The sequence below is a fragment of the Pocillopora damicornis genome, chromosome 11 (assembly GCF_964200805.1).
Source record: "Pocillopora damicornis chromosome 11, jaPocDami1.2, whole genome shotgun sequence".
NCBI classification, from domain to species: domain Eukaryota; kingdom Metazoa; phylum Cnidaria; class Anthozoa; order Scleractinia; family Pocilloporidae; genus Pocillopora; species Pocillopora damicornis.
The window spans coordinates 14,708,229-14,721,480 of record NC_142680.1 but is presented as its reverse complement, the minus strand read 5'-3'; the positions used below and the strand labels follow the sequence as shown (position 1 = coordinate 14,721,480).

The 13,252-nt window shown below is 36.8% G+C and overlaps 1 pseudogene across 1 annotated transcript; it reads left to right on the top strand.

The window, feature by feature from the left end:
* The first annotated feature begins 19 nt into the window (after positions 1–19).
* LOC149037727 (uncharacterized) lies at positions 20–5,584 on the top strand (annotated as a pseudogene). Its single transcript, XR_016180928.1, has 5 exons — positions 20–264; positions 406–540; positions 1,165–1,232; positions 1,948–4,277; positions 5,138–5,584. The product of XR_016180928.1 is annotated as an uncharacterized LOC149037727 (transcript).
* The last annotated feature ends 7,668 nt before the right edge of the window (positions 5,585–13,252 follow it).

The following is a 13,252-nucleotide window of genomic DNA, read 5'->3' as shown; positions in this document are numbered from 1 at the left end:
CTGAAAAGTCCCGCCACAAAGAACCAACAAATAACCACGAAGCGGCTGCGTGAGCTTTGCAACCAAGCCTTTTTTCAACGAGTTAGCATAGTTTTCCAGTCACGTTGGTGGAGGAAATGAATTCTGTTTTACCTGCAAATGAGAAAATTGTGTATTGTTTGAAGAGGAAGAAGAAAAGATTTTGTGATCACTGCGGTCGTCTGGTCTCGATCAGGACGTTTAATGCCCACAAGCGAAGGAAGACCGTCGATAATGCAAAAATTGGTAAGTCAGTGTGACTTTGAATGGTTGTTGTTTGCTTTTGTTTGGTCGGCTTTTCAAACTGCCTGTCGATGTTTTATTACTTTCATATTGAGGAACAACATCTTAATCTGTAACTGTGTCTAATTTTATTTTTGATCTTAGATTACACAGATGAATTGCTTAGCCAAGATCTTCGAATTCACTCAGATTCAAGCGACCTGGATCTTGACTTTGATTTATCAAGCGATGAATGTTCTGAAGTTGCAAAATTTACCGCTGAAAGTCCGGAACTTCAAGGTATATATTCATATATCTATTTACACCAAACTTTAATGTTATTCACCTTCAGAATAAACCTTCTTTGAAAGCAAAGTTTGGGTGAGATTGAAGTTTTGAGGGCTTGAAGTTAATTGGCTTATAAAGTACAGTTTTGTATTGCAGATGTTAGCCCGCTCCAGGATGGGGCTAAATTTAATTGCAAAACACCACTTTTTACATATCACAATTCAGCTATGCAGCTATAAGACCTAGGGGACACAAAAATGCAGTTGGTTGTGCATGTTTATTCATTGTTTGTGACCTATAGGCCTCACTTTTAAGCTGAAATATAAGATGCTGTTTTACAAATCATTGTAATTCCTCCAAGACAAAATTTTCCTTGGACTTGTTACGATTTTGTGTTCACGAGTTAACTTTTTGGCATTGACATGTAAGGTAACAGATATATGAATAGTTGGGATTGTAATGCATATGGTGTTGCAAGTGTCACAATAGAGAATCATGCAACTTCTTTTTTGAGTGAAAAAGAAGTTAGTTATTTTTATGAGCAAAAACGCACTTGTTTTTTTTTTTTTTTGCTGGTGACTAAACCTGTGCTCTCACTCTCTTTTGAAGTGACCTATATTTCTCTTTAACCAACAGATACACATGTTTCTGGAAGTGACGACAGTAATGGGTTGTCAAGTGCTGAGTCATCTGACAGTTTACATGTAAGCCAGATGTTTTAATTGTCTGACTAATACATCAGTAAATATCATCTAGCCTGTTATAAGCCTTTGCTGCTCAGTGGGTGGAGCATGTACAAAATAAAGAGCTGCACTGAAATTAATTTTCAGCTTAATTCTATTTTAAAGGAATTTGAACTGTATTTGTAATTAAATATTTGTATTGTATTTGTATTTGTAATTTTTTTCTCCACTTGACAACATGAAGACAATATTTTTAACAAATTGGTATTGTCTTTGAAAAGCCTCTTTGGGGAAAGTCAATAATGGATGTATGTATGTATTTTCCCTCATTCCATGTTTATTACTATAATCCTTAAATGAAGGAAAATGCAAATCATACTACATGTAGTGAAAATCAGTTTGACCTGAAATTCGTTGCAATACTCAACCTTCCCATTATGCATAGGTCACATTGATAGTGTTGGCCACTGTACATGTATTTTCAATGGCATAGTATAAAATAGTTATGCAACGCTTTCTTGAAGTAATATTACCATGGAATATTCCACATGTAACTTGTATACTTCTCTAAAGCATTGCATGACTAGAATGTATTTTGAGCTTTTCCTCTGATGAAGAAGGGGTATTTAATGGCATTATGTTAATTTCACGGTAAAAGAAACAGAATGCTGTTGAGTGGGTATTTTTTCTTTTAATATTGGTTGAAAGTTACACATTTACCCTTTTTTCTTTTTAGGGAGAGACTGATGATGAGGCTGAATTGCAGTTTAAAAACCTACTGTCATCATCCGAGGATGATGATATTACCACTGATAAGAGCAACACTACGCAGAGTAATAATTTATCAGTATTGAGCAACACATCTATCAGTCTTATAATTATTTTTGTCATGACGTGGAAAGTAATGCAAAACTTGTCAGATGCTGCAGTGAATGTTCTGTTCTGTTTTCTGAAAAGACTACTGGATCTAATGGCTAGAATAATTCATTGCAAGGCTCTAAAACAAATGTCAAACCTACTTCCCCAATCCCTCTATATGATTAGGAAGCATTTGGGAATCAATCGAGATGATATTGACAAATTCATTGTTTGTCCAAAATGTTCTTCATGTTACAAACCTGAGGACTGTGTACGAACTCTGTCAAATGGACAGAAGAGGGGTGAACGTTGCAGCTTTGTGGAATTTCCCCATCATCCACATAGAAGCCAAAGAAGGTCATGTGGAGCAGCACTTTTCAAAGCTGTACACTCCAAACATGGAGAACTGATTTTAAAAGCAAAAAGAGTGTTTTGCTACCGTTCTGTCAAGAAAACCCTGCAAGAATTCCTAAAGCATCCTGGATTTTCTGAGAAATGTGAGCAATACAAAAAGTGTCCTCGAGATCCTAACTTCCTAGGAGACATTTATGATGGAAGAGTCTGGAAGAATTTCAAGAGTGCAGAAGGAAAGCCCTTCTTTGATGCCCCCAATACATTTGGATGCATGTTGAATCTTGATTGGTTTCAACCATACAAGGATTCTGTTTATAGTGTTGGGGTGATCTATTTAAGTTTCCTGAACTTGCCACCACAGGAAAGAAATAAAGAGGAAAATGTAGCAGTGGTGGGAATCATTCCAGGTCCTCAGGAACCAAGTCGAAATGTAAATTCATTCCTGGACCCTTTGGTGGAAGAATTGTTAGACTTTTGGGATGGTGTTTGCTTGGACTGCCCCTCAACAGGACCCAGATTTTGTCGGCTTGCTGTTCTTTGTGTTACCTGTGACATTCCAGCATCTCGCAAACTTTGTGGTTTTCTGGGCTTTTCAGCAAGAAAAGGCTGTAACAAGTGCAAGAAAGAGTTTCCAAGGTCATCATTTGGGGAGAAACAAGATTTCTCTGGGTTTGATCGAGACAGTTGGGATTTACCCACCAACATTGATCATAGAGAGCAGGTCTGGAGAGTTCACAACTCAGTAACCTCAAAGAAAGGCCGTGAAAAGAAGGAAAGTGTGAATGGAGTGCCATTTTCATCTTTGATTCACCTTCCATATTTTGACTTCATTGCATGTGTCGTCATTGATCCCATGCATAACTTGATGCTGGGTACTACAAAGAAAATGCTTAAGATTTGGAAAGAATTGAACTTGCTGGATGAACAGGACTTCAAAGTGCTTCAAAAAAGGATTAACAAAGTGAAAGTGCCTTCCAGTATCGGGCGAATTCCATCGAAGATTGCGTCAGGCTTTAAAGGTTTTACTGCTGATCAATTTAAGAACTGGGCAGTGGTTTTTTCATCCTTTGCTTTAAAGGACATACTACCAGACAGACATTTACAATGCTGGAAATTATTTGTGAAAGCATGCTGTATACTGTGTTCAACAGTTATATCCACTTCGCAAGTGAAAATTGCTGATGACCTTCTTCTCAAGTTTTGCAGAAGTGTTGAAGATTTGTATGGTTCTTCTAAAGTCACACCCAACATGCATCTTCATTGCCATTTATGTGAATGTATCCTTGATTTTGGTCCTGTTTATGGATTCTGGTGCTTCTCATTTGAGCGCTTCAATGGTGTTGGGTGCTTTACATGTAAACAACCATCAGATTGAGGTACAATTGATGAGGAAATTTATTGAGCGGCAACAAGTGAGGGGCATGTCATGGCCAAGAGAATTTGATGGATTTAAAGACATGTTAGCATCTGCAGATGAAGGCTCATTGGCACAGACAAAGAAGAATCCTTTGACTCCAACTGAATATAGAGAAAGTATGAAACTCAAAGCTGACACTGGAACTGACCTGTTCCATTTGTCATTTGTTGACAAATGCTCCATTCAAGTGTTATCTCCTATCAAGGAAGTTTACATGAGTGATGATAAAGTTGAAGCCTTGACAACAATGTACACTTTCCTACACAAGGAAGACACTATTGTTTATGTTCCCAAATTGTCACGTCAATTTTCACAGTTACTACTTTATGACCAGAAACTTGACTCCTAGTATTCAAGAAGTGAATGGTCAGCCTGTATACTTGCGCGATGGTATGGTGCAAATGGTTTGGACACAGCTTCAGTGAATCTGCGGCCAGGTGAGTTTGTACATGTGGTTCAAATGTAGTTATGATTTTAAATTTTTCAAACTAGTTTGATTTGTTTATTCTTTTGTTCCAAATTTTTTGCCATGACTTAAAGACCTGTAGAAAAATACTGCCAAACCAGTTTGAAATCATTTTGGCCTGAACTTGATTTGTGAGAACAGTGAGGTGCAATAAGGGGTCATACTTTACCCTATTTTCTAAATTAAATGCTAGGCTCCAGATAAATGCTGGTTTTAGTTGAGAAAATACAGTGTATTTATTCCTGTGGACTTAAAAAAATGCAGAATGTACATGTCCTTGTCAGAAATATTTTGGCTCTCCAAAGAATTATTAATGGAGACAACAGTGATATAATGTAGAGGAATACTTTTTCTTTTTTCCTTGAATCTGTCTTGTGGCAATTTTTTTACTTCCCTTTTATAGTTGCTGCAATAAATATTAAGTTTGCCCTTCAGTGTCGTAAGATTTTCAATCAAAGCAGACTTGTTTATCTCCTTTTATGGGCTTCTGTGTTTGAATCTGTATAGTAAATACTTTATTGACAAACAAGCTAAAGGAGAACCAAACCCAACAAACATCTGCTTAAAAAATGATTGAGCATACCCTTTGCTGTTATTATCTTGGTATATTTAGATGGAGAGGACAATAATAGTAAATACTTTCAGTGTTTGCAACTTAACAGTCTTGCTATTTATCACATTACAAAGCAATACTCTACATGTATATAAGAAGTAAGATTCACTAGATCTTAGTGAATCTAAGTTCTTAAGCTTTTTGTTCAGAACAAAGAAGATTACTACATGTATGTTTATAGCACTCATCCTCTCTACTATTTCCTCTTTCTCTTACAGGGATTGTCCAATACTTCTTCAAGCACTCTATAACTATCCATTCCCCAACTGGTGAAAATGTGAACCTACTTTACACACTGGCTTGTGTTCATTGGTACAAAGTTCACCCTCATGCAAGGTTTTACTTTGGTTTACCAATTCAAGCATGCCTGCCATCATTTGAAGTTGAGTCAGTGGCAGCTTTTATTCCAGTAATGAGGATTGATAGTATAGGTGGTGTAGCTGAGTTGAGCTACAACTTAGGCACTGCTAATGGTAAAGAGAAAATTGTTGTGGCTGTCCCTCTTGACCTTAAGTTACATGTATGAATATTAAAGGCAATTAGAACTTTTAAAACTAATTTAAAGCAATTAGAACAATTGAAACTGAACTTATATTGTTTGGGCAGTGTAATGCTCTGCAAAGGGTGATCAGAAATATGTAAGATGCTCTGAAAGACTTGTGAGGTTAAGTAATGTTACTTAACCAGACAGTAAACAAGACTGTTTTGTCTCTAACCTTAGTATCCAAATATGCTTATTTTCTGAAAGCTGATGATGTTGCCATTTGGCTTTGGCATTCTCTTTTGTCTGGCTATAATTGAAGAAACCATGCTTTCATTTGTAAATATGTAGTTTTTTTCCTTACACATACATGGTCAGTGAAAATTGGTTTTCAGTCAGTAGAAATTCTTGGATTTTTTTTTTCAGTCCAGTGGGTGGCAGCAGGTGTCTGCTTTAGATATTGTAAAAAGAAGTTTGAAACACCCGGTTTTCACCCAACTAGGAGTCTACTGTAATTGTTGGAGTCATTATTTTTTTCTGTTAGTTAAACTGTTCAACACAAGTGTATATAAGTTAGCTTACCCCCTGAGGTCAAGTGAGTGGCCCTATATATTTTCATCAGTGGTGGTTTGCACTGTAATTCTTAGCAATACAGTTAGCAAATAAATGAAATTTTACTTTAGTAAACAACTGTATGGTGATGGTAGTGACCTCTAGCGGGATAGTGCAACTTTTTGCCTTTATTCTTGTGTGGGTTTTTTTGGCAAGATTCTTAGCTTTGGACTATATATTATTTTCACCAAACTTAAATCATAGATTGTATCAACTGATTGGACTGTGTCAAATGACCAGACTGACTACAGTCATTACTCAACTTCCTCAAACAATCACAATGTCTCAAATGATCAAAGAGGTTCACTGATACTGACTCTCTAAAATGACCAAAGTGCTTCCAATGATCCAAATGGGTAAGATGAGCTGACTGGCTAAAATTACTAAAATGACCAAACTGGTTAAAATTCCCCAACTGCCTCAATTGTCCAAACCTGTTCAATTCACCCAATTGCCTCAAATGACCAAACTGGTTCAAATAACACAACTACTGCAAATGACCAAACCAGCTCTGTTGACCCAATTGCCTCAAATTCCCAAACCAGTTGAAATGACCCAAAAAACCTCAAATGACCAACCATTTCAATTGGTAAACCCAGTTGCCTCAAATGACCAATCCAGTTCAATTGGTCAACCAAATTTCTTTGAATGGCCAAGCCAGTTCAAATGACTCAACTGGCTGAATGACCAAACCAGTTCAAATGATGCAACTGTCTCAATTGGCCAAACCGGCTCAAATGACCCAACTTGCTGAAATGACCCAACTTGCTGAAATGACCCAATTGGCTGAAAAGACCAACAGCCTCAAATGGCACAGCTGCCTCAAATGGCACAGCTACCTTAAATGGCACAGCTGCCTCAAATGGCATAGCTGCCTCAAATGACCCAACTCACTGAAATGACCAAGCTCATTTAGATGACAAAATTGGTTCAAATGACCCAACTGCCTCAAATGGCCCAATTCTATAAATGACTAAACCAGTTCAAATGATGCAATTTTCTCCGATGACCAGTCAGGCCCAAATGAGTAAACTGGTTACAATGATCCAATTGTTTCAAATGACCCAACTTGCTGAAATGGCACAGCTGCCTCAAATGACCCAACTGGCTGAAATGACCAAACTCACTTAAATGCAAAAATTGGTTCAAATGACCAAACTGCCTTAAATTACCCAATTGGATCAAATGACCAAACTCTAAAATGATGCAACTGTCTCAAATGGTCAAACATGCTCGAATGACTCAACTGGCTGAAATGACAAAATTGGTTCAAATGACCCAACTGCCTCAAATGGCCCAATTGGATGAAATGACTAAACCGGTTCAAATGATGCAACTGTCTCAAATGGCCCAACTGGCTTAAATGAGTAAACCAGTTCAAATGATGCAATTGTTTGAAATTACCCAACTACCTCAAATGACACCAACTGGCTGAAATGACCAACTGCCTCAAGAGGCACAGCTGCCTCAAATGGCTCAGCTGCCTCAAATATAATGAACCAACAGGCTCAAATGAGTAACCAGTTTAAATGATCCAATTGTTTCAAATGACTCGACCACCTAAAATGACCCAACTTGCTAAAATGGCACAAGTGGTCGAAATGACTAGCTGCCTTAAATGGCACAGCTGCCTCAAATGACCCAACTGGCTAAAATAATCAAACTCACTCAAATGACAAAATTGGTTCAAATGACCCAACTGCCTCAAATGACCCAATTGGATCAAATAACTCAATCAGTTCAAATGATGCAACTCTCTAATATTGCCAACCAGCTCAAGTGAGTAAATCAGTTCAAATGATCCAATTGTTTCAACTAACTAGCAACTAGCTGAAATGACCCAACTGGCTGAAATTACCAACTGCTTCAAATGGCACAGCTACCTCAAATGACCCAACTGACTGAAATGACAAAACTCACTCAAATAACAAAAATTGTTTCAAATGACCCAACTACCTCAAATGGCCAAACAGGCTGAAATAACCCAACTGGTGAAAACGGCACAGTGTTGTCTAAAACTGCCAAACTAGCCCAACTGACCAAACCCATTCAAATTAAATGATGCAACTTCGTCGAATGATGCAACTAAGTCAAATGGCCCAACTGCTTCAAATGACCCAGCTGCCTCAAATGGCCAAACTACCACAGGTGACTAAACCGGTTTATCTGGCTCAAATCACGCAACTGCCTCAAATGACCCAACCGGCTGAAATGATCAAATGGACTCAGGTGACCCAGCTGCCCTTAAAGGCCCAAGTGCCTCAAATGAACAAACTGGATTAAGTGATCGGACTGGTTCAAATGATCAAACTGGCTTAGGTGACCAGCTGATACAAATAACCTAACTATCTCAGATGGCAAAACTGGCTGAAACGACCCAACTGAAATGCTCAGCAAGATACTCAGATTGCACTACCAGCTCAAATGACACAAGTCCTTCACATCACTTTCTCAAAAGTGCTCAACTCGGTAAATAATGAATGTACAATAACATGCCCTAACACTTAGTATTAAGTCATAAGTATATTTAACAGTATACAAAACAGTGAACACTTGCATCCTGAAAAAATATTTTTGAAAAGTGGAAAAGTGAAAAACGTCTTACAGCTTTAGGACAAGAGTGTCTTCAGCAGCTATGGGTAAGCAAATTAAAAGCTTTGGAATAACTGGTAAAATGACGGATATACGATGTCCTTACACTTGGTACACAGTTATGTGTAATTAACAGTATCCAAAAAAGTATGCACTTGTGTCCTGACAAAGTTGCTGAAGAGTGGTAAAGTGAAAAATCTCTAACAGCTTTAGGGTAAGAATTTCTGCAGCAGTTATAGATGAGCATATTAAGAGCTTTGGTATAATTAGTAAAAATAGTGGATATACAATATCCTTACACTTAGTATACGTCTATGCGTAATGATCAGTATACAAAACAGTATACACTTGTGTCCTGACAAAATTGTCGGAAAGGGCGCAGAAAAATTGCTTTTCAGTAAATTTTTAGTGCAATATATACGCAGTACCTGTATGCAAGTAAATTTAAAGCATTATAATGCTTGGTGAAAAACTGGATATAGGGTGTCCTAATACTTAGTATACGGTTATGTGTAATAATCAGTACACAAAACAGTATACACTTATGTCCAGACAAAATTGTCGGGAAAGGGTACAGAAAAAAACTGCCTCTCAGTAAATATTCAGTATAGAAATATCTTCAGTAGTTGTATATAAGTAAATTACGTAAATTTGTAGCTTCATAACAATTGGTGAAATACTGGCTATGCGATGTCCTAACACTTAGTATACGGTCATGTGCAACATCTAGTATACATAGGAATAAGGAATCAAACATATACTGATCATTACTCAGTCCTTATACATCGATGTCCTTATATGTCAGTATATCTCTCCGTGTACGTCATGTATACGGGCTCATTACACCCCCTGATATTTGTTAATTCACGCAGTGCCACAATTGGTGCTGGTCCTCATGAGAGGCTTGAAAACCTTGTTGGCTGTATTCTCTCATCTAGAGGAAACACCTCAGCATGGGGGCATGGTCTATCGTCAAATGACTGTAGTCTCCAGTGCCAAGACTGCTTCCAAAAGGCTCTTTAAGCAGAAAACCCCACTCTTTGCACTAGATTTTAATACATAAAAGGAAAATTTTGCTTTGATAGAGTACATGTACATTTAAGTAGGTAAATATATAACTGGGTTCAGTGCAATTTATGCTTAACTAAGGCATGAGTCAGGACACATGAATCAAGACTTTCAACTGGTACTTGAAGTCTACATCATCCTAATGGACATTCATTATTTTTTCTTACTTTAAGCTCATAAAATACCTTGATGTCAAAGAAATCAATATCTTCTTGCTCTGTGTCTTTGAGAACTTTATTCCTTGTAACAAAGGTAATCTCTTTCCACTCTTTACAAACCTAAACAAAAAGAAGAAAATTCACTGTGAGTGACTGATTGAATAACAATTTCTTCAATTCTGGCAGCTATATGCTTCTTCAGAAGTTTTATCCATTATACATTTAACAAAGAACAACAACTTCTGTCAAGAATTTAAACAATGATTGAAATTTAAATACCACCAGAAAACCTCAATAAAAAGTCAATGACCACCTGTTTACAAAAGAATTTGAACACTGAGTAACTGATCATAAACATATATACTAGTTAATTTAGTATCACTATTTAATTAGAGATCACAGAAACCTGAATTAATGGCCTGAGCAAATTCAAGGAAGCACTACCATCAGTCAACTTTTATATTGATATTAGACAGAGGCAGTTTCTGCGTATTACACTTATACTGTGCCCCAATGTCTATGAATATCAATATTGCCTTAGCTTCCAGCTTAAAGCATCAATGAAACCCTTGTAACTTTGAAATGAAATCAATGCACTATACCCTCTTTCACATCTCCAGCTGCTTGGTTGCAACATCCACAGCAAGGTGTTCATTTTGTTTCTCTAATTTCTTGCTGCGACAGTTGCAGAATTGTAACTTGGTGAACTCCTCTAGTTCTTGTCCCCAAGCTTTCTACTTCAGCTCCATATCTTGTTTAACATCTTAAACAAGTGCATAAGGGTAACTTGTTTAGTGAAATAACACATACATGTACACTGTATGAATTGTCCCTTTATAATCAAATTACATCTTTTTAATGTCTTAATATCACTACTGTTATGTTGGCAAAAGACTCCTTGAATAAACAACAATACCTGGCATTCCAACACATAAACTTGTCAACACTAGTAATATTAATTTTTGTTTTGGGTAACAGGATGAAGTTTGCCTCACACTAGTGTAATTCTAATGAATTAGGACATTATAGAGAACCTACCTGTCCCATCAAGCACTAACTGTTCAGTGTGTACCAAAATCCCGAATAAACACACTTCTGTTAATAGCGTCTGTAAAATACTACATACACATACATCTCAAGTTATGACCTACAAAGTTGAAAAATGGGTTTGTTATGACATGCTCATTATGCAACACATTAATTAGTCAGATAATTTCATGAGTGCCAGAACCTATATAACTTAGTAATTAACAAATGTAACACTAGATCAGTAAATTTAGTAACTTAATTTTAAAAAGTTACTCACACAGTAGCACACCAAGACTCATGAGCACACTCCAATGAAACATCTGGGTGCCACGGTAAGTGGTTGTATGCAATACATGTAGAAGCACACTCCGACGAAACATCTGGGTGCCATCCTAAGCAGTTGTGAACATGTTAAGTTCAAAAAGGCCATCAAGTGATCAACATTGACAAACTATACATGTATGTAATTTAATTATATGAAATAGAACATTTACTTACATTAATCTTGGATTGACAAAATGTGACTCGGTTCAGAATCAAATTTTTAGCAGTGGTTAGATCACTGAAGGCATCCTTCAGTTTTTTTACTAGTAGGGCATGGTGTACAATATCCTCAATATTTTGATGAATCTGCATTTCAGTGGGTCCTGTTGGGAAAAATTAACCCCCTTAATTATGTGGCTCTGTCTAGTACCAGATTACCAAGATTATTAGGAAAAATACTTATTAATCAATAAGGTTAACTTTAAGCTCCCCTGGTTTCTGTAGTAACTTGAAAAATGGTTACCATAGTACTTGCTCCTTGATCCTGCACATACATGTAGGCTATTAACTTTGGCTGAGACATCTATTTATCAATACCTTTTTAACAATTGACTAAAATGAACTTGCCTGACATTGAACTGACATGTAAGTTGTGCTTGGACACAGCTGACTCCTCCTGACTGATTTTTTTTTTCTTCAAGGTGATCCGGTCCCCATGGATCAATTCAGGCCTGTAACCCTTGAGGGGGTCATTTGCCTCTCAAAGAGAGTCCACCTTATAGGCCATGAGACCTATCGATGCACGAAATTGCTCTGTGTTTCTCATCTCCATGGGAAGAGCACAGAGCTGAATACTGCTCAGGTCTTCATCAAGCAGACACAACAAGTCATCCAAATCCCACTTGACCTATACAAACACATGGTTTAATATCAGTTGCTTACCCTACGAAATAACTATATGCTCGTATTGAAAACTGTGTTTTGGCATCAACTACGAAGGGAAGGCTAAAACCGAGGAAGGTGTCTTAAATGTTAACACACTAATGTTCCTTCCAACATATTCAAATAAGACCATGAAGTGCATATTTTGGAGTAACAGATTACAAATATAGGTGTAATTGACCCCAGAACTAATTGCTTAAAAAATGTACATGCACTGGCTTGACTGGCTCATCAAGTATATTACACCTCTTGTAATACATGTACAAGTACCTTCCAATGTTTGCCTTGCTTCGTAAACAGTCGAAGCAACTTTCCTCTGGTTCTACATTATGGCAATTACAGCCCTAATGAAAAGTATCTCTAGCTTGAACTGAGTAACTAACATTCAGTGTCCTGCAAAATTACATAATAGGATTTACAGGAGAATAGAAGGGTTTGAGTAAAAACAAAAGGGAAGTCTGCTCTGCTAATAGGACCTTCTTCCTTACAGTTAATGGTTCAATCTTCAGTCTAGCAACAATAAAATAAATGTGGACATCTTCAAATCTTTCCAAAAATGATTTGCAACAAAACATTTGCATCTGGGGAATATTGACTGATACATGTACAATATGTATATTACTAATAGCAAACATTTAATTGCTAGAACTGCATTGCTAACATACATACCCTGACTGCATTGCAAGTAAAACAAAATGATGCATCAGATATATATATGTGGAGTTCAATCTTTTAAACCATAAACCATAACAGTAGTCTCAACTCTGAATAATAAAAGCTTAAGAATAAACACCTACCAACAATTTGTACTTGGTACATTTTTGTCATCCACATCAATCCCATTGTCCTTGAGAATCTTCTTTTGATTATTAAGGTCTTCCAGCAGAATCTTTGGATTTTCCCTTCACAAAAAAGAATGATATGTATTTAACAAACAGACAATAACAAAAATAGTACTTTTAAAACAACTAATAAAAGAAAACCTTAAGGTCTTCCAACATATTAACTGCCATCTTTTCACAGAAAATTCTCAAACTCATAAATTAAAAAAAACAAAGGAAGTCAGGACCATAATGGTGTTTGGATATCTGATCTTCATTACCATAGATTTTTATGATTGTAATTCTCCATTTTCTCATCAGTTTTAGAAGTAATTGAGAAGATATATCAAACATTCACGACTGTTC